Source organism: Pseudonaja textilis, chromosome 3 (genome assembly GCF_049901715.1).
Source record: "Pseudonaja textilis isolate UNSWEBS1 chromosome 3, rPseTex1.2, whole genome shotgun sequence".
In the NCBI taxonomy this organism is placed as follows: domain Eukaryota; kingdom Metazoa; phylum Chordata; class Lepidosauria; order Squamata; family Elapidae; genus Pseudonaja; species Pseudonaja textilis.
Genome location: NC_141992.1, coordinates 56888548 through 56912123, shown reverse-complemented (window position 1 = coordinate 56912123; position 23576 = coordinate 56888548). Strand labels below are relative to the sequence as shown.

Here is a 23576-nt window from a genome sequence, read left to right as displayed (position 1 = left end):
CTGAAGACTATTACTAAGATCAAATCTAATAAGAATTTACAAAATTTTTGAAATATTCTGTTACAGTAAATCACTAGCCTTAAATGTATTTAAAAAAACATTAGAAATTTGTCTTACAATGTTAAAATGCAATTAGTTAATTAAAAATGCTATTTCATGTTTACTGGACATCCCAGATGAAGTTTAAGAAAGGCTGGTGATCAAACTTTTATGCTGGAGATACAATAAATTGAAGGGTATTTAACACATGATTTGAAATTACACTTTGGTTTTCCCTTCCTGACTTAATGTTTATATTCTTGTAAATAAGAAATGGAGAAGAAAATTAATATTTAAAAAGGCAAATGTAAAGTTGTGTACCAAAATTTAGAAGTTCTCAGTTTAAGAGAACTGGGATAGAGTAAAGATTTTAATTAATGTGTAGCTAGAATGAAGCTACATCCTGGATACAAGTTTCTGGATTGAAAAAATGTATCTGCTTTCAGATTTTGAATTATGCCTTTATAGATACAGTTAAAAGACTAGGCTATATGATTCAGTACAATCCAGATTTAATCCGTTGTTTACATAATGCTTTGTTTTAAAATGGTATAGTACAGTATTGTCTGTATACATGGTGATATATTTTTACTTTGCTTATTTTTTCCCATATTTCTAGTAATAAATCAATACAGGTTAATAAAAACAGAATCAATTGGTTTGTCATTGTGATCCTTACTATGCTTCAATCCACTGAGTATATTGTTAGTTACCCTATAAAGCAAATAAAAGACAGATCCTTCTTGTCACAATTTACTGCAGTTTATGCCACTGGCTGAGGGGCAAGTGGAATAGCAGAAAGTTGGCCTTCTCAGTTGAAAAGCAACGTTTGGGAAATATGCATCAGAATCATCTTCTTGAAGCAAGTTTTAGCAGCACTGCTAAATAAAATCTTATTTCTGGCATTTGCTGAGGAGCCAGATTGTTTTCCTCTTTAAAGTGCACTACTAAATTGCATGTAGACACTTGGTGTAGAAGCAGTTTTCAACATGTAGAGTGAAACTCAAGATCAAGATCTATTTGTTCTATGTAACATAGTTCCCTTTTAACAGTGAAATATCATTGTTTGGGATGTAGGGGTAATTGCTTTGGGTGCCATGACATAAATATAGCAAATAAAAATCCTGACTGCTGTTTTCCATGGCTAAACACAGAAATGAAAAAGATTGATAAGTCTAATAATTTAATTGATTCAGTCCCCAAATAGTAATTATCCCCACATCCCAAACAATTATAACAGTAATTATAACCATGGCCCTGCCATCACAGATAGGAATGAAGGTAAAGGAATAGCCTTTCTGTGATGGTTATAATTCCAGGTTTCAGTTTCTTCTGAATGAATTAATGGAATGTTAATGCAGGAATCTTAATAAAGGTTTTTTGTTGTGTGTGTGTGTGTGTGTGTGTGTGTGTGTATTATACCACCTGTCTTTTGCAACTTGCAGATATTGTGTTATTTATTTGCAGTGCACTTCCTGAGGACCACAGTGGACATGGAATCATATGCTGAAGTTACACAATGAGCAGAACTGGATTTTGGGAGCCATTTGATGGTTTCCTTCGGGGAAAATGAGAAAAATCAAAACCCAGTGATTCTGACGTGAATTTTTCTGGTGTGCTGTAAGGGGAAGCATATACATACTCATCACAGCGATATCCCTGCAACAATTATCTGCTCCCCAATTTGTTTTCAGATGAGCCTTTGCTCCTAAAGATCATTTCAAAACTGAAATACAGTTCTTTGTAATATACTGCAGATGCATGTAGCGTTAAAGCAAAGAAAGGACCCACCATATGTAGCAGATAGTCATGTATAACTCATCAGTAATTCCATTACAGTAATACCCTAAGGTCCCTAAGCTGACTGCTAATTGCACTAGAAGGGGTTGGAAGGAGAGACCTTTTATAGACACAAACTATTGTGTTTATAATACTCATAAAAGGTTGTATGTACTCTCAGAACAGAAGAATGATCAAGAGAGCCTGCATGTATTGTCCTCAATGGAGAAAATTTGAATTCCACAGGTCTGAAACTCAGGGGTGGGATTCTACAGGTTCGCACCTATTCGCTAGAACCAGTTGTTAACATTCTCAGTAGTTCGGAGAATCAGTTGTTAGAAGAAATTACTGGCCTAATCCTGTAAGGAAGGCAGGAAGGAAACATTCTGGTGTTGCTTACAGAAACTGCCTCCCTGTTAACCATTATTACTTTCTTGGCAGGACTAGACTTCCTGTCTCCGGAACTTCTCTGGGTTTTTTTTCCTTCCTTTGCTGGTACTTTGCTTGTGTGGAGTGACCATTGAAAGTTACAATGGCACTGGAAAAAGTGACTTATGACCATTTTTCACACTTACGACTGTTGCAGCATCCCCACGGTCATGAGAGGCCAGGCGAGGAGATGCGTGCCTCGATGTGAGTGATGTTGAGTTGACCACGCCCAGCCAGTCACATGACCACCAAGCTGTGCCCACCAACTAAGCCACGCCCACAGAACCGGTTGTTAAAAAGTTTGAATCCCACCCCTGCTGAAACTCATCCATGGTCATTACCCTAATTAAATGCTTCCTGGTTCATCTTTCTTATTGGCCCAATATGTGTCTGTCAGAGCCAGTTTGATCTACCCGTTAAGGTACCAAGCTAGAAACTATGAGACTGTGAGTTTTAGTCACATTTTAGGCATAAACACCGACTGGGTGACTTTGGACCAGCCACTATCAGCTCAAATCACTGCAGGGGGTTTTGTAGGGAAAATGGAAGAAGGAAACAACATTAGGTATGCTTATTTATTTAAAAAAATAATAAAGATAGGATTTTAAAAATCTTTTTAAAATAGTTATTTATCTTTCATAAATAATCCAAACTCCAGCATGGTAAAAGCTGTGCTTGGTTCTCTCTAGGACAAGGTGTCAAACTGGATTTCTTTGAGGGCTCGATCAGCATTGTACTTCTCTTCTGCGGACTGGCTGCTGGGGAGGGGGAGGTGGGACAGACATCTCCTGCAGCACCCTGCTGGCCAAAATGGACCACAGGGGGTGGCCACGCGCACCCCCCCCCCCGTGCCTGGACAGCCTTCTGCAGCACTCTACGGGCCAAAATGGGATGCAGGGGGACCACACAAAGCTTCCCTCTGCCCTGTTTTGGCTGCCATAGGCACTGCGGGCCAGTCCTTTGTTATTTTCAGGCTGGCCCAACAAGCCAGATTTAAGGCCTTCAGTTTGACACCCCTGCTCTAGGATAATTAAAAAAAAAAATTAGGAGACTATTTTGATTTAATCGGTCACAATAGATTTTCTCTGCGTGTTAAAAGTAGTGATTATAGCTATCTTTGTTATTCTTCAGAATAATATCATTCCTAGAACTGTTTGAAACAAAATGCAATTGCTTACAAATTTTTACAGAAGAAAAAATATTAAAAATACTGAATGCCTCATTTTGAATAAGTGGGTTGTGTGCATTAATTTCTCCAATTTCTCTCATGATAGAAATAAATTTGATTTTTGCTTTACTATTTATAATAGTAATACATATATATGTATGTATATGTATACACACACACACACATATATACAATACGTGGTTTGTATACATAATAAATATTTTATATTTAATTAATAATTAATTAATTAATAGAGCCTCTGTGGTGCAGTGGTTAGAGTGCAATACTGCAAGCTACTTCTGCAGCCAGCTGTCTATAATTTGACAGTTCAAATCCTACCAGGCTCAAGGTTGACTCAGCCTTCCATCCTTCTGAGGTGGGTAAAATGAGGACCCAAATTGTTGGGGACAATATGCTGACTCTGTAAACCACTTAGAGAGGGCTATAAAGCACTATAAAGCAGTATATAAGTCTAAGTGCTGTTGCTATTGCTAATTCAACCTTTTCAACATCATATATAAACTGACATCACTATTCAAATCTATCTTCTGTAAAAGGAAATGTACATAAAAATAAATATAAATTTCCATGCAGATTAATAGATAGATGATAGATAGATAGATAGATAGATAGATAGATAGATAGATAGATAGATAGATAGATAGACAGACAGACAGACAGACAGACAGACATAGATAGATATCTTACAATGCATGGATCAATCTATTTTTTTTTATAATGATTATTTTCCATAAATTTCTATATAAATACAAAGCTTATATAGAGTAGACCCTCTATATAGATCAATTTTGTTCAAGAACAGTTCTTGCAAGGAAGTATTCAGCTTCTTTATCATTCCTAAAAATAGTGTATTTAGTAACTCTTGTACATCTTTGACTTCTTCCTTGGAAACAGGCCTCTCAGTACTGATTGCTAGAGAACCTGAACAGAAGAATGCTTCCTACATCAATTGGATGGCCAATCTGGGTACAGAACCTGAGTGAAGTAAGTCTTCAACCACATGTCTTATTCTAGATCGAGGACAACACTCAGGATTAACTCTTGGTTTGTCATCTTTCTAGTCAGTTCCATGACTAACTGTGATTTTATCTAAAGCGATTGTCTCTGACAAGCTGCAGTGTCATTTATTCAATTCGTTAGATTTTCTCCTTTGGATGGTGACCTTGATTTTTTTCCCCCATTTCAAGTTCATGCTTAGATTTCATTGTTGAGGTGAAGGAGGCTAACAATATGGTTGAAATTTTTAGACCTCCAAAACTTGGGATTTTTATATGATTTTCTCAGAGCCAGTTCACATCGTCTGCTTTTTAAACTTGCGTACAAATATACTACTTTTAAATGGCATGTGTCAGTGGTGGGATTCAAAATTTTTACTATCGGTTCTGTGGGTGTGGCTTGGTGGGTGTGGCAAGGGAAGGATACTGTAAAATCTCCAGTCAGAGGTGGTATTTGCCGGTTCTCTGAACTACTCAAAATTTCCGCTACCGGTTCTCCAGAACTGGTCGGAACCTGCTGAATACCACCTCTGGCACACATGAACAAATTCGGTAGTTGTGCATGGTCGTTTATGCATTTAATTATAGTAAGCATTCCATCAGAGAGAAATTCAGCCATCCAAGTACACATTATTCATAAATGTGATATAACAAATATGCTTTGACTGTTATTTCACCTTTTATACAAATAGTTCTAAAATAAATATGACATCTATACCTTGGTCTTGGTAGACTTTTATCTTCAGTTCTATTTTGCCATTCAGCTGCAGAGGTTTTCTTTGGTGCCATAAACAATTGTAGAGTTTTGTGGTGTTTGGTGCTCTCTGATCTTGATTGTTTTCTTCAGATGTTTAAGTACCTAAACTAGGTAATATCATCAGTACAACTAGTGATCATTACCTAGTTTGGGTAAAGAAACCTCTGTAAGAAAACAGCCTAGCTCAGAGTGCACCAAAGATCCCTCATTTCACCCTGAGTACAAATATTTTCCTTTAAATGTAGAATTATTGTGTGGATGCCATATAAAACATATGCCATGTTTTTTTTCTCTCACTTTTTTTCCTTGCAAAATAATTTTTAATTAGTGATGTTAAAATATCATAAGAACATCTTTTCCTAATTGTCAGTGCCCAGTTACCCCCAAGTATTCAAACAACTGAAAAGAGGTAAGGATTATTAATGGCAACAGTGTTCTATTTTTTAAAAAATTCTATTAAGCATTTAAAATGAGAGAAAAGAAAGAGAAAAGAAAAAAGAATAGTCAAAAGAAAAAAGAGGGGGGGAAATAAAGTAAAATAAAGCATGTAATGAATAAATAGAAAATTTACCAGCCTCGGGGAATTAGATTTAAATTTTCACTATTTCATTGATTGGTTTTAAATGACTGAATATATGATGTTTTCAAGACTGCAGGTCTTTCTTAAATCCAAGCAATTTATGAATATCAACAACAGTAGTCAGAACAATATAAATCATTGAAAAAGATTGACATTATAGTAAAGTATATCCAGACTACTGAAGATCTATTCAGATTTATCAGTTCTAGTAGAGCCAGAATATATAGGAGAAACCTAAATTTTGGATGTGGTACAAACCTATACAATTTTTTATCCATATAATAAGCAGTTTACTTTAATTTAAACTTGTAGCAAATTGGCAGCAAGTGCATCTCTTTCAGAACAGATGTGATACCTCCTTTAGCAACTTAACTCAGCATTATGTATCAGCAAAAGCTTCCAGGTGCCATCATTGATATGAAATTAGAACAAAACCATTTATGTTGCTTGGGTATGAAAGTTTTTTTTCTTTATATAAAGCCCGCAATAGCTTATATGTATATCGCAAACAGTATTTTCAAAGGCATTATTTTTGAGGGTATGTCTCTATATAAAACATTCTTTCTAACTGGAGTTCCCTACATGTGTTGAGGCTACATGTCTCAGAAATTCTCAGTCAATATGACCAAAAGGCCTTTTTCTAGCTAGGGGGTTTGGGGAATTGGAATCCCAACATATTTAGAGGACATGAGATTAGGCAAGATCAGTGATATTACTAGATCCATGATTGTACAAAACCAAAATTCAATCAGAAATGCCACAAAACTGGGAGGAAATACATAGATGTTCACAATCTCCTCCATATAAATGATTAACCTTGAAATAAATAAAGCTTCTTGAGAATATGTTCCAAATTAAATCGTTAGATTTCTCCACACATAATCTAATGTGGTCTAATCTAATTCAATGCCTGATTATCTGAAATTATGCTCATGTATTAAAATAAAAGTTGGAGGATGTGCTAGAGAACCAAAAAGCCCCAATTCAGAGTTCGATAAAAATTCATGTACACATCAAGTTTAATTCTTACACCATTGCTGAATAGTTAGTTAACGATTTTGCAACAATTCAGTAGATAACATTACCATTAAGTGGGGAAACAGTAAACAAAGATAGATGACATTAGATATCAATTGTTTCAGAAAAGAGAGGGATGCTAGATTTGTCACTGACATCCCTTTTCTTATGTTTATTTATTTTTTATTCATGAGCGCTGGGCATTAAAGGCTACAGAATGCAAGCCCAGAAAAGGGGAAGGAAGGAAGGAAGGAAGGAAGGAAGGAAGGAAGGAAGGAAGGAAGGAAGGAAGGAAGGAAGGAAGGAAGGAAGGAAGGAAGGAAGGAAGGAAGGAAGGAAGGAGAGAGACAGAGAGAAGTGGGGGAGAGGGGAGGAGAAACAGAAATCTCTGTCTGACCTCAGGACACAATCACTTTGGAAAAGCAGACAGTCATGTCACCTAATGGCATCTGCTCTGGCTTCTGTTTTACAGACTCATACTTCATTCAGAAAGTCCCACTAGGAATTGCTGATCATGACCAACACATTTTTGCTATGTGCCTATTTCTACTGCTTCAATGGAAGCCAAGTCAAGGATTAGTTCTGAAGATTCAGCAATATTCAAAGCTCTTCTCTGACACAGCAAAACAAGTTCACTTTTCCAGCATGCCTATCTAATACATTTATAATGAGAAAAGTATCTATGTAAATAATTGCACAGATGCAATTATGTTAACTTTTTTTTCTGTAGCTGTCTGCTTTGAATGTATTGGATCTGGCAAATGTCCAATCTATTAGTAAATAGATTAGATAAAGGGGAACCTTTTGGGGGGAGAAAATTTATAATGCTGCTAGTTATGCTAAAGAAAGTTTTCTATTCTGCTGAACACCACGGCCATTAATACAAAGATTATAAAAGTTCTATGGTTAATTTGCATTTCAATAGATTACAAGTGGAAAACTTGATTATGAATGTTCTTAGATACCTGATCTTTCAGTATAAGATGGAATGGTATCGGGACAGATTTGATAGAACAGAACAGAATAGAATACTTTATTGGACAAGTGTGATTGGACACACAAGGAATTTGTCTTGGTGTAAATACTCTCAGTATACATAAAGAAAAGGTACATTCGTTAAGAATCAAGAATCATAACATACAACACTTAATGATAGTCATAGGGTACAATCAACAATCAAATCATACTAGGAAATAGTCAATATAAATCGTATGGATACAAGCAACAAAGTTACAGTCCTATAATCACAAGTGGGAGGGGATGGGTGATAAGGACTGATGAGAAGATTAACAGTAATAGTAGTGTACACTTTGTAAATAGTCGAACAGTGTTGAGAGAATTATTTGTTTAGCAGAGTGATGGCTTTCGGGGAAAAACTGTTCTTGTATCTAGTTGTTCTGGTGTGCAGTGCTCTATAGTGTCGTTTTGAGGGAAGGAGTTGAAACAGTTTATGTCCAGGAAGTGAGGGATCTGTAAATATTTTCACAGCCCTCTTTTTGACTCATGCACTATACAGGTCCTCGATTAAAGGCAAGTTGGTAGTAATTGTTTTTTCTGCAGTCCTAATTATCGTCTGAAATCTGTGTCTGTCCTGTTGGGTTGCAGAACGAAACCAGATAGTTATAGAGGTGCAGATGATAGACTCAATAATTCCTCTGTAGAACTGCATCAGCAGTTCCTTGGGCAGTGTCCATTTTAGGTCATGTGATATAGTAGAACCTAGAAATTTGAAGGTCTCTCCTGTTGATACTGTGTTGTCTAGTATTGTAAGAAGTGGTAGTATGGGAGGGTTTCTTCTAAAGTCTACCACCATTTCTACGGTTTTGAGTGTGTTCCGTTCCAGTTACACCACAAGGCAAGTTGTATAACCTTCTGTCTGTATGCAGATTCATTGTTGTCTCGAATGAGACCAATCACTGTTGTGTCATCAGCAAACTTCAGTATTTTAACAGATGGATCGTTTGAGATGCAGTCTTCGGTATATAGGGAGAAGAGAAGTGGAGAAAGCACACCGCCTTGGGGGTGGCCCTGTGCTGATTGTACAGGTATCGGATGTGATTCCGCCTAGCTCCACCTGCTGCTTCCTGTCTGTTAGGATTGGGAGTGATTGGGAGTGCATATTCATCTATAGGCAACACAAAGGCAGAGACATTTTCAGTCAAAGCGAAAAGGCTGAAAGAGGTCACCAATTAAGCAAGAAAAACCTATAAATGTCACTGTAACTTTATATTGAAGGAAAGAATCATAAGTTATGGCCCAGCGGTTGCCATTGGTTTTAGATTAGAGAGATGTCCCACACAGCAATAAAACACACTGAGTGATTGCCATTCCCTTTCAAAGTAAGTTGCCCTACAGTTCCCAGGTTAACAGTTTATGCTGTTGTAATGTTCATAAAACATTTGGGTTTAATATTCAGTGGGTTAACCAAGGATAATGTTAACATGACTAGATAGCCAGTATGTGCAGACTTTTTTGTTGCAGTTGAATAGACAAGAAAACAACTCCTTAGGCAGTACTGCGTCTATTTATTGATTTCTGTTTAAGGACACTTGGCATCCCCTATCCTCCATGAATGGCCTGATTCCTTTCTTTCATGTTACTAATGTCCAAACTACACACCCTTTAGAATAAATGATAGATTTAAATGTGTTTTTCATTAGTTTGCCAATGAAAATCACAATTTGATGAGAAAGATGCCAATGATTAATTATGAGTTCTAAAGCATCCTTTCCCAATCTACTAGCTATGAATTCTGGAAGCAGTTGACCCCATTATATTTGAAGAGTCCTGTGTTTGGGGAAGGCAGTTCTAGATTGCTGCACTGTCAGAGCACATCCCCAACTCAAAGAGAACATAAACTTCATCACAATTCAGAAATTGATTGGAACACATCAAAAGTCATATCTTAAGTAGAGGTATAAAATTGAATGGTTGACAATGGAGCTGATAATTTTTTTCAAAATTATGCAGGCTTACAATTCATGTTTACAAGTTTGTCATTGGCTGGTGGTAAGAGCATAATAGAAAAACAGTGTATGCTGAAAGTAGCAAAAGGAAATGTCACACAAATCTAAAATAAATTGAAGATCGTGCTGTTTTATAGAGCTGCAAAAATAGCCAGCAAAATAGCAAAGGGTTTCACTGGCAGCATTATATAAAATTGTTTCTAATTAACTCTCTCCCACATAATATTGGACTTTTAAATACTGACTAAAATGTGACAAATGCTCCAATTTACATATATCTTTCTCTTGCACATTAACTAAATTTCAAAAATTAAATTTAAGAATACTAAATTCTCCAAGGATTTGAAATATTAAATACGGCACTTAGGTGAGTAAAATTTAAAATACAAATATTCTTTAAACTGGTAGAAAATATAAAAATGCTTTAAAAGCTAAAAAAGCTATTTAAAAGATTAAAAAGATTGCAAACACTTAGAATGTTTTGAAGAAATATAAAATTTTGATATAATTATGTGTTTCCCTTTTCCATGCCTGTAATATATTGAAATAAATTATAGAAAACATTAAAAAAAAGCTCCTTGTAAATAAAGGAAATTATAATTCACAGAAATAAGAAGTACCAATATCTAGTGGATTCAGAAGAATCATTCAAGGGTTTGAGTTTTCCCACTCATGTTATAAATCTGGCCCAGGCTATTTTGAAGAAGTAGTCCAGATATCTTGCTAAATCGTAGTACTATCAGCTTTTCCCAATTCTGCTTTTCCCAGTTCTGACTTGCAAATATGGATATCATTTGGAAATGTAGAAACCCCATTGCCACTCTGAAGCATGAAAAATATAATTTCATTATTTTGAAAACCATTCTCCATGGCCATTGAACATCCCTGTCTATATAACTATATGGGTTCCCTTCTGCCATTTTCCCATAATTACTACTGATGTTTAGGAAAGAGTTTAGCAGGGAGGACAAATCACGAAGAAGCTTCCCTGGTGTAATTACACTAGGTAGATTGTGTGTCTCCGACAAATCAATCAAAAATTAATTTGCCCTGAATTAAGCCAAAATCAGATCAAAATTCTAAATTAAACCAAAATCAATTTATTAAAGGGATATGTTGCCTTTTCCAGAAAAATAGCTACTCAGGGTCTTGATCTATTACAGTCTTCCAAGCCTGGTACCGTCTGCATGTATTAAACTAAGAGTTGTCTTCTACATTGTCTGCTCATCCTTTCTAACACATCCTTTCATTTGACCATTGGACCTCTTCCATTTTTGCTTGCTTGACTCTTTCTAGTATTATCCCTTCCTCCCAGATATCCTCAATTGACTGGTTATTAATATTTTCTGTCAGTAATTTCCTTCCCATTTATATAACCAGAGAGGTCTGTCCTCTTAAAGTGCAAGAAATAGAAATCAGTAGTCAGAGGGGGGAAAAACATTAGCCTTGAACCCCTCAAGCTAATTTCATCCCCACCTCACTCTCACCCTGAGATTACTTGAGGACAGCTCCTTCTATGTTACAGAAAAATTATTCAACTACCTTGAAATAATTGGAAACAGAATCAGAGTATATTATGGCCTCCCCCAAATTGGTATCCTCCAGATATGTTGGAGTTTAACATCAGTCATCCTAGGCTGCTTGGCCAATAGGTTGACAAGAGTTATACTCTAACACATCTGGAAGGTATCAGATTGCAGAAAACTGAGATTATGAAATCTCAGTGAAGCATTCACAGGAGACTTTCCCAGCTAACTATAACTGTAAATTGTAATAGTAATTTAGAATGTCTCTAATTATTTGTGACTCTTAGTGGAACTCTGACTGGGAAAGATAAAAATGTTAAGAGGTACTCTTATTGTCTGAGAAACTGTTAAGAGTCCAGCTATGTTTAATAGATTTAAAAGATGGGGAGGGAGGATGTCACTCTTGCTATTTTCTCCCACATTTGATTTTCATCACAGCCTTAAATTAAGTATTTTAATATAATTTTAATATGGAATTCATCAAATCTCTGTTATTTCCAGGTAAAAGGGATAGAGGTTCATCCATGAGTGTGGCAATTCTTCTAAAAGTGAGCCCATCTTATTTTTTTTTCTAGCAGAGAAGAAAATAAAATAAATTATACTAAACATGTGAATTAGAGAATAATTGAAAATAATCTTAGCCCTATGCAGGCATTATCAGTATAAAACTCATATCATGGTGGTAGACTTTAGAAGAAACCCTCCCATACTACCACCTCTTACAATACTAGACAACACAGTATCAACAGTAGAGACCTTCAAATTTCTAGGTTCTGATATATCACATGACCTAAAATGGACACCTAACATCAAAAACATCATCAAAAAAGCACAACAAAGAATGTTCTTTCTGCGCCAACTCAGAAAGCTCAAACTGCCCAAGGAGCTGTTGATACATTTCTGCAGAGGAATTATTGAGTCTATCATCTGCACCTCTATAACTATCTTTTTGGTTCTGCAACTCAACAGGACAGACACAGACTTCAGAGGATAATTAGGACTGCAGAAAAAACAATTACTGCCAACCTGCCTTTAATCGAGGACCTGTATACTGCACGAGTCAAAAAGAGGGCTGTGAAAATATTTACAGACCCCTCACATCCTGGACATAAACTGTTTCAACTCCTTCCCTCAAAATGACGCTATAGAGTACTGCACACCAGAACAACTAGACACAAGGACAGTTTTTTCCTGAACGCCATCACTCTGCTAAACAAATAATTCCCTCAACACTGTTCAACTATTACAAAGTCTGCACTACTATTACTATTATGTTAATCTTCTCAACACTCCTTATCACCCATCCCCTCCCACTTGTGACTGTATGACTGTAACTTTGTTGCTTGTATCCTTACAAGAGGAGGAAGGGGTCAAGCTATTTTCCAAGGCACCAGAAGGCCAGACAAGGAACAATGGATGGAAATTGAACAAGGAGAGATTTAACCTGGAAATAAGGAGAAATTTCCTGGCAGTGAGAGTAATCGACCCATGGAACAGAAGTTGTGGGAGCTTCATCACTGGAAGCTTCCAAGAAGAGACTGGATTGCTATCTGTCAGAAATGGTGTCAGGTCTCCTGCTTGGGCAGGGAGTTGGACTAGATGACCTACAAGGTCCCTTCCAACTCTGATTATGTTATCTGTTATCTGATTTATATTGACTGTTTCCTAGTATGATTTGATTGCTTATTATACCCAATGACTATCACTAAATGTCGTACCTTATGATTCTCAATTCTTGACAAATGTATCTTTTCTTTTATGTATACTGAGAGTATTTACACCAAGTCAAATTTCTTGTGTGTCCAATCACACTTGACCAATAAAGTATTCTATCCTATGAACATTAAATTCTATTCCCTTCCAACACTGTTCAGATGACAACTTCCTACACTTGCGCATTCACTCCGAATGCCTGCAGAAAAGAATTTCAGTCTTCCACATGAGCTAAGAACCTGATAATTGAAGTTCCTAACTTTTGCACAAGCCAAAAGGCATGTACAGCTGTATACATGAAGGTTTCTTTACTGCAGGCAGTTGTACTCCGACATGTGACAACATTCAACCAATGTCAGCAGAAGTCAGGTTTATATGGAACAAGTACATAAATGGACTTATTTAGATATTGCTGTGGGAGAACAGCAGTGATGGAATGTCTCCAATTATTCTTTCTGTCACCATCCCTGCAATGACTCCTGATCCCAGATCCTCAGCTCTCCAAAACTGAAACAGCTTCAAGGATCACCTTCTAAAAACTTATCAGATCTCACAAGGGTTCAGCTTTTTCAGTCCAAACCTCAGAAATGAAGTGATTTTTTTAAAAGCATTGTTTTAAGATTTCACACTGCTGATATCTAGTGAAATTATACTCAGCTTTCAGGATCCTATCATCATTCATGCCTGTCCCCAACATCTGTCCTATGAAGAGGAATACTCTTAGGGCTGAGTGAAATTTGAACACCAACCATTCTTACTTTCCAATAATCAAATGATTAGGAAGTGTCATTCCACAGATGAGAAAAAAATATGCTAGCAGCTAAACACATTGCAAAGCTTCTTCAAGTTGAAGTAAGGACTTTGAATTTTGGCAAAAATCTAAAAATGGAAGGATGGCAGAGGTGATTAATTATCTCTTTTGCATGCTGAAGCAGTTACTGTAAAAAAAAGGTTTAAGAAACAGTTTCTCATAGATTGATCTTACTGCAGGATATACCTGGAATTGTCAAATAGATGAAAAGCCACATTAACTTTTTTTTAATTCAAAAATTCTCTTCTGACCCCTGTGGATGGGATATGTCTTCCTCAATTTCAGGTCCTCTACTAGAGGCAGGAGGTGGGAGCAGGACCTACACAACACAGTATCTTAGCTGTTTCTAACCATCTTCTACACATAGACTTCTGACATCATTCCTATTGGAACTATTCTCCCAGCTTAGGAGTTGCAGGATTACAGTGGCTGTAGTGTATATCAATTCATTGGTTTGAATTATGGTGGTAGTAGAGATTGTCCTATTGGCATCTTCTAGCATACTATCTGGTGGTGTTTCTCCACCGAGCCTTGGTATTGGTCTCTTATGCTTCATATGAGCAGCTGTGGTCTTTAACAGAGAGGGTAGCAGTGACATTCCTGCTTCAGGTGTTGGCTGCATACCCAGTTGTTCTTCCAGGGCTTTTTGAATCTGGAATGTAAGTATAGTTGATCTGTCTCAAGTTGTGGTATCAACTTCCTGTTCATCACCTTGAAGCTTTGGGTAGCTAGCTGTTTCTGACTTAGTATGGATGCAGGTCTTCTGTCCATCCATAGTTTCCCTCATACATTTTATATATCTTTTCTCATTAGGTCTGCTATTATAGTAGCATTCCATCAATTACAGGTTCTATTGTCTCATTGTTATATGGTTTGTCCTAGTAGCCCACTTATGAATCAGATTGTACTCCACATAACTCAGTATTCTTTAGTACTCAAAATGGTAGCTGTAGCAGACAAAGCAACTCTCCATACAGAACAGCATGAAGCAAAGAAGCAAGTTCCAGGGAAGAACCTAGAAATAGGAAATGTAGAAGACACTTTCTGGCCCATGCAAAAGAAATAAGACTCTAACTAAACTTTCTGGGGAAGGAAAAGACACTGTCAGAGAAAAGATAGGATTCTGAATCTGTGGAAATCAAAGGGAATACAACTGTGGCCTATGGGAAGATAAGGAGTCATGGCCATTGATGACTTATTGAAACAAATGTGTGCCAACTGGAACCATCAGCTCATCAGCTGTGCTGTTAGCCAAAAACAAGGACCAGAAATGTGCCAGAATCACTTACAAGAATTACCAAAAAGTGAGAGTTATCCTTTTCTATATGAACAAATACCACAAAAAGTAACTTATATTAATTCATGGCATTTCTACATTGCACATCTCACCTAAGTGACTATATAATAGTATAACATAAACCTTAAAAGTCTAGGAATAAGTTCAAGAATCTGAGGGATGAAATAGTACTCTCATCCACACTTCATAAAAGAAGACTGAAAAAGAAAAAAGGGAATACTGAAAATGAATGACTGGCTATTCAAATTACATTGACAGCAATTGTTTGGTTTCTGAATTCATGGTTTGAGTTATGAATGATAGACTGCTGGCATGAGATGAGTTGCAGTTCACATAGACTAATAAAAATATGCTTGGACAAAGCTTGTTAAGTTTGCTCAGGAGAGTCTTAAATTGAAACCTGTGGGGTTTGAAAGACAAACATTCTGAACAAGAACTTTGAACAAAGACTTGTGTAGAAGAAATGGGAGTGTTGCTGTTACTATGGCTCACTAAATCTCAGTGAAAAATCAGAAAGAACATTGGCTCATAAAGTTCATGGCCTTCATTTTTTATACAATAAAGCTCACAGTATGGGAAATAAGATTTAATAGTTATAATAGAGTCCTTGTGGGATGACTCCTGTGATTGGAATATGACAATTGAGGTATGACATTTGTTCAAGTGGAACAAAAGCAATAGAAAAGAAAATGCATTCTTTTTAAAGGGAAACATACTATTCTTTAACCTGAGTATGGTAGAGATAGATCTTGGATTTCAAAAAAATAGATGTTGATAAACTCAAGTAAATAGGTAAATCTCTCATCAGGAGAGATTGGAGGAACAGAATATATACAATGTTATAAGATTCCATTCTGCAATTGTATTTTTTAATATATTTATTCATTGGATGGGTAAAAGGCATTCACCAAATTTGCTGTTAACACAAAATGGGTGGGATACTTCATAACTTAGAAGCTTGAAATAAAATTCTAATTCTTACTCAAGAAACTTTCCAAAAGGACTTGCTCTAGCAGGTTCATAAAAATATATTTTTCTACGCCTACATGAATTCCTTTTTAAAGCAATCCCATCACTGTCGCCGGGGATGATGGTGATTTCCCTGCCTTTCTTGGCATGTTGACCAATTTCTTCAAATATCTGCACTTCCTCATCAACACCTCACCTCAAGTGAAAACTTAGTGTGGCCCAGCTAATATAATTTTACTTATATAATGCTGCAGAAAATATGCAATTGCAACTAATGAAAATAAGGAAGCAAATTCTATGCCAAGGATAAGAGTGAAGTATTTTAAGGTGAGATTTTGTCATCCAATTTTCAAATTAAATTCTCCGCCCATAATATCCTATGAATTGCCTAATATAAATAGATAGTGGAAAAGATAGATGCTTTCATACAGGCCAAGTAATGCACACTTTAATGCATTAAATCAGTTTTTTCACAAATAATTAAAAGTAATCACATGTATATCCACACACAAAACACATCCAGCAGTTTTCGACCAATTTTAGTTGTGTAGAATAACTCATATATTGTGGAAAATATGACATTTCTAAAGATTCAAAGATTTAGGGAATACCTTATTTATTCTTATTTATTTCTTATTTCTTCAATTTGTACAACTGCCCATCTCACATTTGTGACTGGGTGGCTCATATAATTAAAACAACCACATAACCTCCCCCTCAAAAATACTTTACTTTCATAAAGTATTTAATGAAGTTTAAAAATATTTTAAAACTACATTAAAAGCATAAAACACAATAAGCAGGTAAGGGCAAGTCATAATCAATCAATATAACCATCCAGCAGGCCCCAAACCATAACTGGATCCCTGGGTACAAGGACAAAGACATGTCTTCAGAGTCTTTCAAAAATTAAGTGTGGTGGATGAATTAACTAATGATATTTCAGAGTGGGCACTGGCAGTAAAGGCGCTTTCTCTCCCTGGATCCACTAATGTGTTTCTTCTGCTAGACCTGATGGGATAGGTAAATGTAACTGGGAAAATAATCTGGCCTCACATCATGAAGACCTTTATGGTTCATTACCAATACTTGGTATTGAACCAGAAGCATACTGGCAATTAATGCAATTCACGGTGCAGAGGTGTAATGTGCACTAATTAAGGGATGCCCATAATTGCCCATGACAGTACATGTTGCATCCGCTGAAACTTCTGGATACTTTTCAAGGGCAGTCCCATGTAGACACATTACAATAATCCATTCAGGATGTGACCAGGGCTTGAGTGAGGAATCATCCTTACAGGATTATCTGTAGCCTGGATGGACTATTGATGAAGCAATGTGATCCAAATTAGAGTAATCTATGTTTTTCAAGAGCTATAGGTTTTTCAAGAGCTCTTACTATTCCAACTAGAAAGGGTAAATATGAGTTAACCTATTTATTTTGATTAGCATAGGAATAATTCAGAATAGCATAAGAATAATTGTTAATATCCAATTATTGGACTAGGAGCCCTGTATTAAACCCTACATTGGTATGTTGGTATATTAATCAGCATTGCAGTGTTTACATTGTCTTTCTTCATAGACAAGAAGAATAACATGATTACTTAGTCCAATCAAAACTCAAAGCTTGTTTGTGGTTTCATAATCCTTTGAACTAGTTTTTAAAACATCAGTTCTCTATGGGTTTCAGAGTTTCTTAGTCAAACGAATGCATTTATTCTGTAGTAATGACCTTTCTCTGTCCTTGGCCATAGTGAGAAATTTATAGCTGAACCTGTAAATAAAACTGATGAACCCACAGATGAACATCTATGATTGGAGGTAAGATTGTGGCTTGTCTCTATTGATGGGGACTGGTTCATATAACTCAACTCTTCTTCAATCCAGTGCCTTCCAGATTTTGTTGGATTTTAGTTTTCAGAATTTGTAGCCAGTGGGCTTTCAGCTGCTCTTGTAGAAATTCAAAGAAATTAATTCCAATGCCCAGGATTCTTAGCTAGCATAGCATTATAAACTAGGATAGGAAGGTGCAGCATTGCAAAAATTCCAAAATTTGGAGAATGACATAAAAAAGAAAGTCATTTTATAACACCATACTATACTTATAAGCATAGGGACTTCAAACAGATCTTGAACTTGAGTTTACATAGAATGCTCAAAATAATTCTGGACAGTGACCAACTTTTAAAATAAATTTTGGGAGAACAAGTTTACATAGAATGAGCAATGTAGAATAGTTCCAAATGTGTAGGGATGTGGCTGTGATTCCTCATTGACAGGCTATATAATAGGTATGAACAAAGCATTTGAAAGAGATGTTTTGCAACATGCCAAAGCACAAACAGAATAATTCTTTTGACATAGTAACAGAACCATTTGTTGGCAATCATATGCTACCCCTGGTCATTCCCATTCTGATGTGTATGTACAGCTATTTTTGAAGTTGCCACACAGGCTTTCCAAACGATGCTGCTGCTTCAACAGTTCAGTTAGTATAGGCATACATACATACATACAATACAATACCATACAATACAATACAATACAATACAACACAACACAACACAACACAACACAATACATACATAATATTAAAAGTCTCACGAAGAACATGAAAACTAAAACAAGTCAATGACAAAGTAGTAAAGAAAACAAGAAAATAGGCAACAGTGCAGACAGAAAAAAACAGTAAGAAGCTTGTGATTTCCTTTGCAGCAAATATAAATAAAATTACAAAATTAACCCTTACTCTATGATTACAAACTCACTCTTTTGTCTATTATCCAGACTTTTTTTCCTCATCATCAAAACCAAAAATAATAAGTGCATTTTTCCATTTCATGCAAAAAGTTTATAAAAGATTTCCAGTCAAACATAAATGTAAATACTGTTTTTTCACTAATCAAAGGGGTTAATTTAGCCATGTCCACAAGTCCCTTCATCTTCACTAAGCTGCTTTAACAATTCTTTTTGTGTATGTGTTGTGATGTCACATGACATACATGCATGCATCAGGGCATAACACTTATTTGTAACTTTGTTAATTTACTTCCCAGAATTTCTCTATTGCATAATCTTCAGGTTTTCAGGCTCTAGGCAATTTACACCATTGGAAATAAAATGTCAATACAAAATTACAAACCATCAGATTCTGCAGGTCCTGAAACTGGGAATCTTCATTAGCAGTCCAGCATGTTGCAAAGATTTCTTTCCTATGATTTGCACAGCCCTATTAAATAAACGCTTCATGTCATCAGAGACAAAAATTCTAGGACCAAGACTCTCAGCTTACATCTGATTCTGGGTTTCCTATCAAACCATAATTTATTCAGAAAAGTATCTTTGGATGTGCTGTACTCTTCTGAAGAGAAAAGAGAACATATATTTTCATGCAATTTACAAAAGTGAACTGAAACACTAAGTATACTTTAGGTTCTCCAACTGTGTATTAAAATTTGATATATCCAACTGAATGTATCAAAAGTATGTATCATATTTTTATATAATGACTAGATTTTAAAATGATGGTCCTAGTTTTAATAAAAGGACAAAATCAGAAAGAATATAGCCACTGAAACAGATTTAATTTTGCAAAAGGCTATATTTCTTTGCAGAGTTTTGATCTGAATGATAACCAAACACAGATCTGCAAAAAGTATTATTTGTAGTACTGTTGTTGCAAGTTACTGTTTAAATTTTAAAATAAAGGGAAGGGGTGTCAAACCTGCTTGTGAAAATTATTTCTCCTACATTTCCAGGTGAAGAAAATATCCTTACAATACCCCAGAAAATATATCTGATAATATACATGTATATTTTTCAGCCAGGCTATAACATTTCTTGTATTAATTGAGCTATTATGGTTGGTATACCTTGAGTTACAAACTAGCTTTTTGCAAATAGTTAAATCAAACCATTATTAGTATAAGAATAAACAACTTTTGGGGAAGGTGGACATTTTTGGAGTGTTCAGTGCATGTTATAAAAACTTTCCCAAAAAATATCATTAAGAAGCTGGTTAAAACTCTAATTGATTGGTAATCAAAATTGTTGCTAATCTATTTCCCCTTTCTTTCCAACCTATCTTTGTCTTTTTCTCTGGGCAAGTCATTAGTTTAAACGTATTTTTTGCAACGTCTGGGCATTTCTAAATAAAGCATGGACTACAACAGCCACCAACTGTTTTAATATACTAAATATGCTTGAAGGGAGTATATACATTATATGTCGGAAGCAATACGTGGTAATTTGTTTACAACTTGCTCTAAGCTTGCTCTAGGCTTTAGAGTATGCCTGATTTCTTTTTAATTATTTAATTTACAAAATCTAAAAATAAAATTAAGATCAGGTAGGGTAAGGTGCCAACAAAAGTCCTTGTGGGCATCACTCATTATCTCTGAATTAAGCCTGAAATATGAACCCACTTTTGCTGTCAGACATGTCTCACACATACAGTAAGCCACACTGAGTATTGTTTCATAATACATTTCAACTGTATTCTTCCTTCTTCCCCACCCTCAGGGTTACCATTGTGATAAGTCATATCTAATATCTTTTATTTCAAATGAAAGAATTAAAGTTTCATTAAGCAGCTGCAATTTTCACCTCATGTTAAGAGATCCTCTGTCTCATTTCCTGACTGTGTTCCTTAGGAAAAGAAAGCAAAAAATCATTTTCTACAGATAGAAGAAACCTTTTAACATTTTAAAATTGTACTAAAAGAATGACTGAAACCAGACAACTGTGCATTGTGGAATAATGGACCATTTTGAAAGATCAGAATAAAAGAATGCTACTGAAAGCAATATGCTACCTTCAGTGTAAGAATTGCTTATGGTTTAGGCCTCTGAATATTTAGTTCAACATATTATGAAGTAATGTGACTTTTTTAAAACTTTTTTTATATCCTCAAAGCCTTTTTTCCCCTTAAATTTGTTTACTACTCACTTAGATCAAATATCTATCCTTCTTGTTGGAAAAGGTGTCAAAATAACAGATCTGACAGTGGGATCCAAATGGCACTCTTTTCTTCAAGGCCTTCTGGGTAATATTTAAAATCAAACTCTGGTTTGACCCATGACTATAATCTCAGTATTTTCAAATTATGGTACTCAAAATATAACCAAATCCTTATCACAGCATTTCAAAAGTAGGGGTCCTACTTTCCATTCCTAAATTTGGGTCACACCTTTTAAATGAAGCATTATAAATTGCATGTTCTACAAACAGAGAAACAACATGATATAGTGGTGAGAATGTTAGATTAAGGCCTAAGAGATTCAGGGGTTATCTTTTGCGTAGTCTCTCTTTTAACTCAAAGATGCTTTTTTTCAAGAGGCAACTGGACTTTATTGGGGGGCGGGGGTGATGAAGATGTTTCGCTTCTCATCCAAGAAGCTTCTTCAGCTCTGACTGGATGGTGGCAAATAGAAGGATTTCTATTCCTTGCAGACAGCTGGTCATTTGCATTTTTTTTCTCAAACTGAAGCGCAAATGGTTCCTGTAGTCTGCCATTTTTCTGAAAATCCATTCATACTCCTGCATCATTCAAGGGTGTTCATCCCAAAGAGCACAGCTATCTATGGAGATTCTCAGTCATCTAGGTCATGGTTTGAGAAAAGGGAAAAAAGCACCTTTGAGACAACCATGACCTGGATGACTGAGAATCTCCATAGATGTCCAATATATGTCACAGAACTGATACACCTACACACTTTATATACATATATACATACATATATATGGTTTCTACTCATCCAAGCCTTTTTTATTGGATTAAAATGGGGGGAAGCAGTTAAGACTCTATGAATCTTAATTAACTTCATTTATCAAGAATTCATGCAAAAAATCAGGGATTTTTCAAGTATAGTTAAGTATGAAAACACAAAATAATGCAACCAGATACATCAAAAAAGGGGACAGATCAGGGATCCTCAAACTTGGCAACTTTAAGACTTGTAAACTTCAACTCCCAGAATTCTGGGATTTAAAGTCCATTTGTTTTAAAGTTGCCAAGTTTGGAGACCTCTGGCATAGATGAAACCACAGAGTCAAATAAATGTTATTTAACACTTTCTGGAGGACTCTGTGATCAAATAAAACAATAATATTCCATGTGTGTTAAAATCTAACATATTCCTAAAACAGCAGGAATTTAGGCTTATAAAGATCGTAAAACAAGTTATTTCTTTTTAAAAGGTATCTTATCTTAACATGCTAAATTACTGAAAATTTGGATAACTTTTCAAATAATTTATCTATCACTGATTATGCTCAGTCATGGGACTAAAGGAAATTCCATATCAAAATGGAGAATTTATATAATGAGATTATTCTTTTTATAATTTAAAGTTCCTTTAAATTATAGAGTTTGGATTCATAATGGATAAAAGATGAATTGGAGATGAAAAATGTGGCTGAGAAACATGACTGGCACAATTATTATTCATGGTTTAGTTAATCTGGACTACTGTAATATCCTCTGTGTAGGGCAACTCCTTGATAACAAGCAGGAAGCTTCACCTAGTCCAGAATGCAGCAGCTCAAACAGTCATGGGCACAAATTGTTTTACCTGTGTGACTTTGTATTAAGAACTCAAAATGGGGATATCACCTTCATACCTTAAGACCTGATTCTTTTCAGGAATTCTTACTCCCAGTGGCTTCTGCCCATCTAAAAAAAAGTGACAGAAAAAGATCCCTTCTGATCCCTTTATCTGTAGCAAATATCTCCTGGAATCATAGAATTTGGCATTCTCGGTCACAGATCATTTCTGTAAAAAGTATTTTCCAGTGATTGCATTAACCCACAGCTCTTGGATTTTCCTAAACCAGTAATACATGGTTTTACTGCAAGCCATTGCGGTCTAATGTGTTTAATTTTTCCTTCTTGCAGGGGAATATTGTATGTATTTGAACCATTTCTTATGCATTTATTACATGTTTTTTTAAAAATTAGTTTCATGTTTTTAATCCAATTACTGTATTCAGGTCTATAAGCCTATCAGAGTTGGTTTTATGACCAGAATGGCACACAAGTCAAAGAAGGAAGGAAATAAATAAGGCATTCATCCATTTCCCTCGCTTGCTTCTGCATTAATGAAATAGCATTAAAAATCAATCTGATTCTTGCTAATGTAGGAGTAAGTCTGAGTGAATTTAGCAATATTTATTTCTGAATAGACACATATAGGATTGTATTGTTAATATCTAGACTGAACAACACTATTTATCATTTTGTTAAGTTTTTATGAACTGCATTGCAACTTCACTTCATTATACAATCTGCAGCTATGAGTACTTCACCAATTTGGAAGAGGATATATGGTAGCAATACTGTATAATCTATATTGGAATGAAGTGTGGTATAAGGATAAATGTGTTGGATTAGGCTGAGAAGATCGTTTTTAGCCTCAAAAACTCAAAGGATTACTTTGGGCTATTTTTCAACTCAACCTGCCTCATAAGCATGCTATTGTGGGGATAAAATGAAAGAAGATCCCC

General features: G+C 35.6%; 1 long non-coding RNA gene across 6 annotated transcripts in view; it reads right to left on the bottom strand.

The window, feature by feature from the left end:
* The window catches only part of LOC113440697 (uncharacterized), a 49253-nt gene that overhangs the window by 15889 nt on the left and 9788 nt on the right, over nucleotides 1-23576 (bottom strand). For 5 of the 6 annotated variants that reach the window (XR_015742856.1, XR_015742855.1, XR_015742859.1 and 2 more), the window contains one exon: nucleotides 20679-20720. The exons of the other annotated variant lie outside the window; for it this stretch is intronic. This is a non-coding gene — a long non-coding RNA (uncharacterized LOC113440697). The remainder of the gene's footprint in view (nucleotides 1-20678; nucleotides 20721-23576) is intronic. 6 annotated transcript variants of the gene reach the window in all.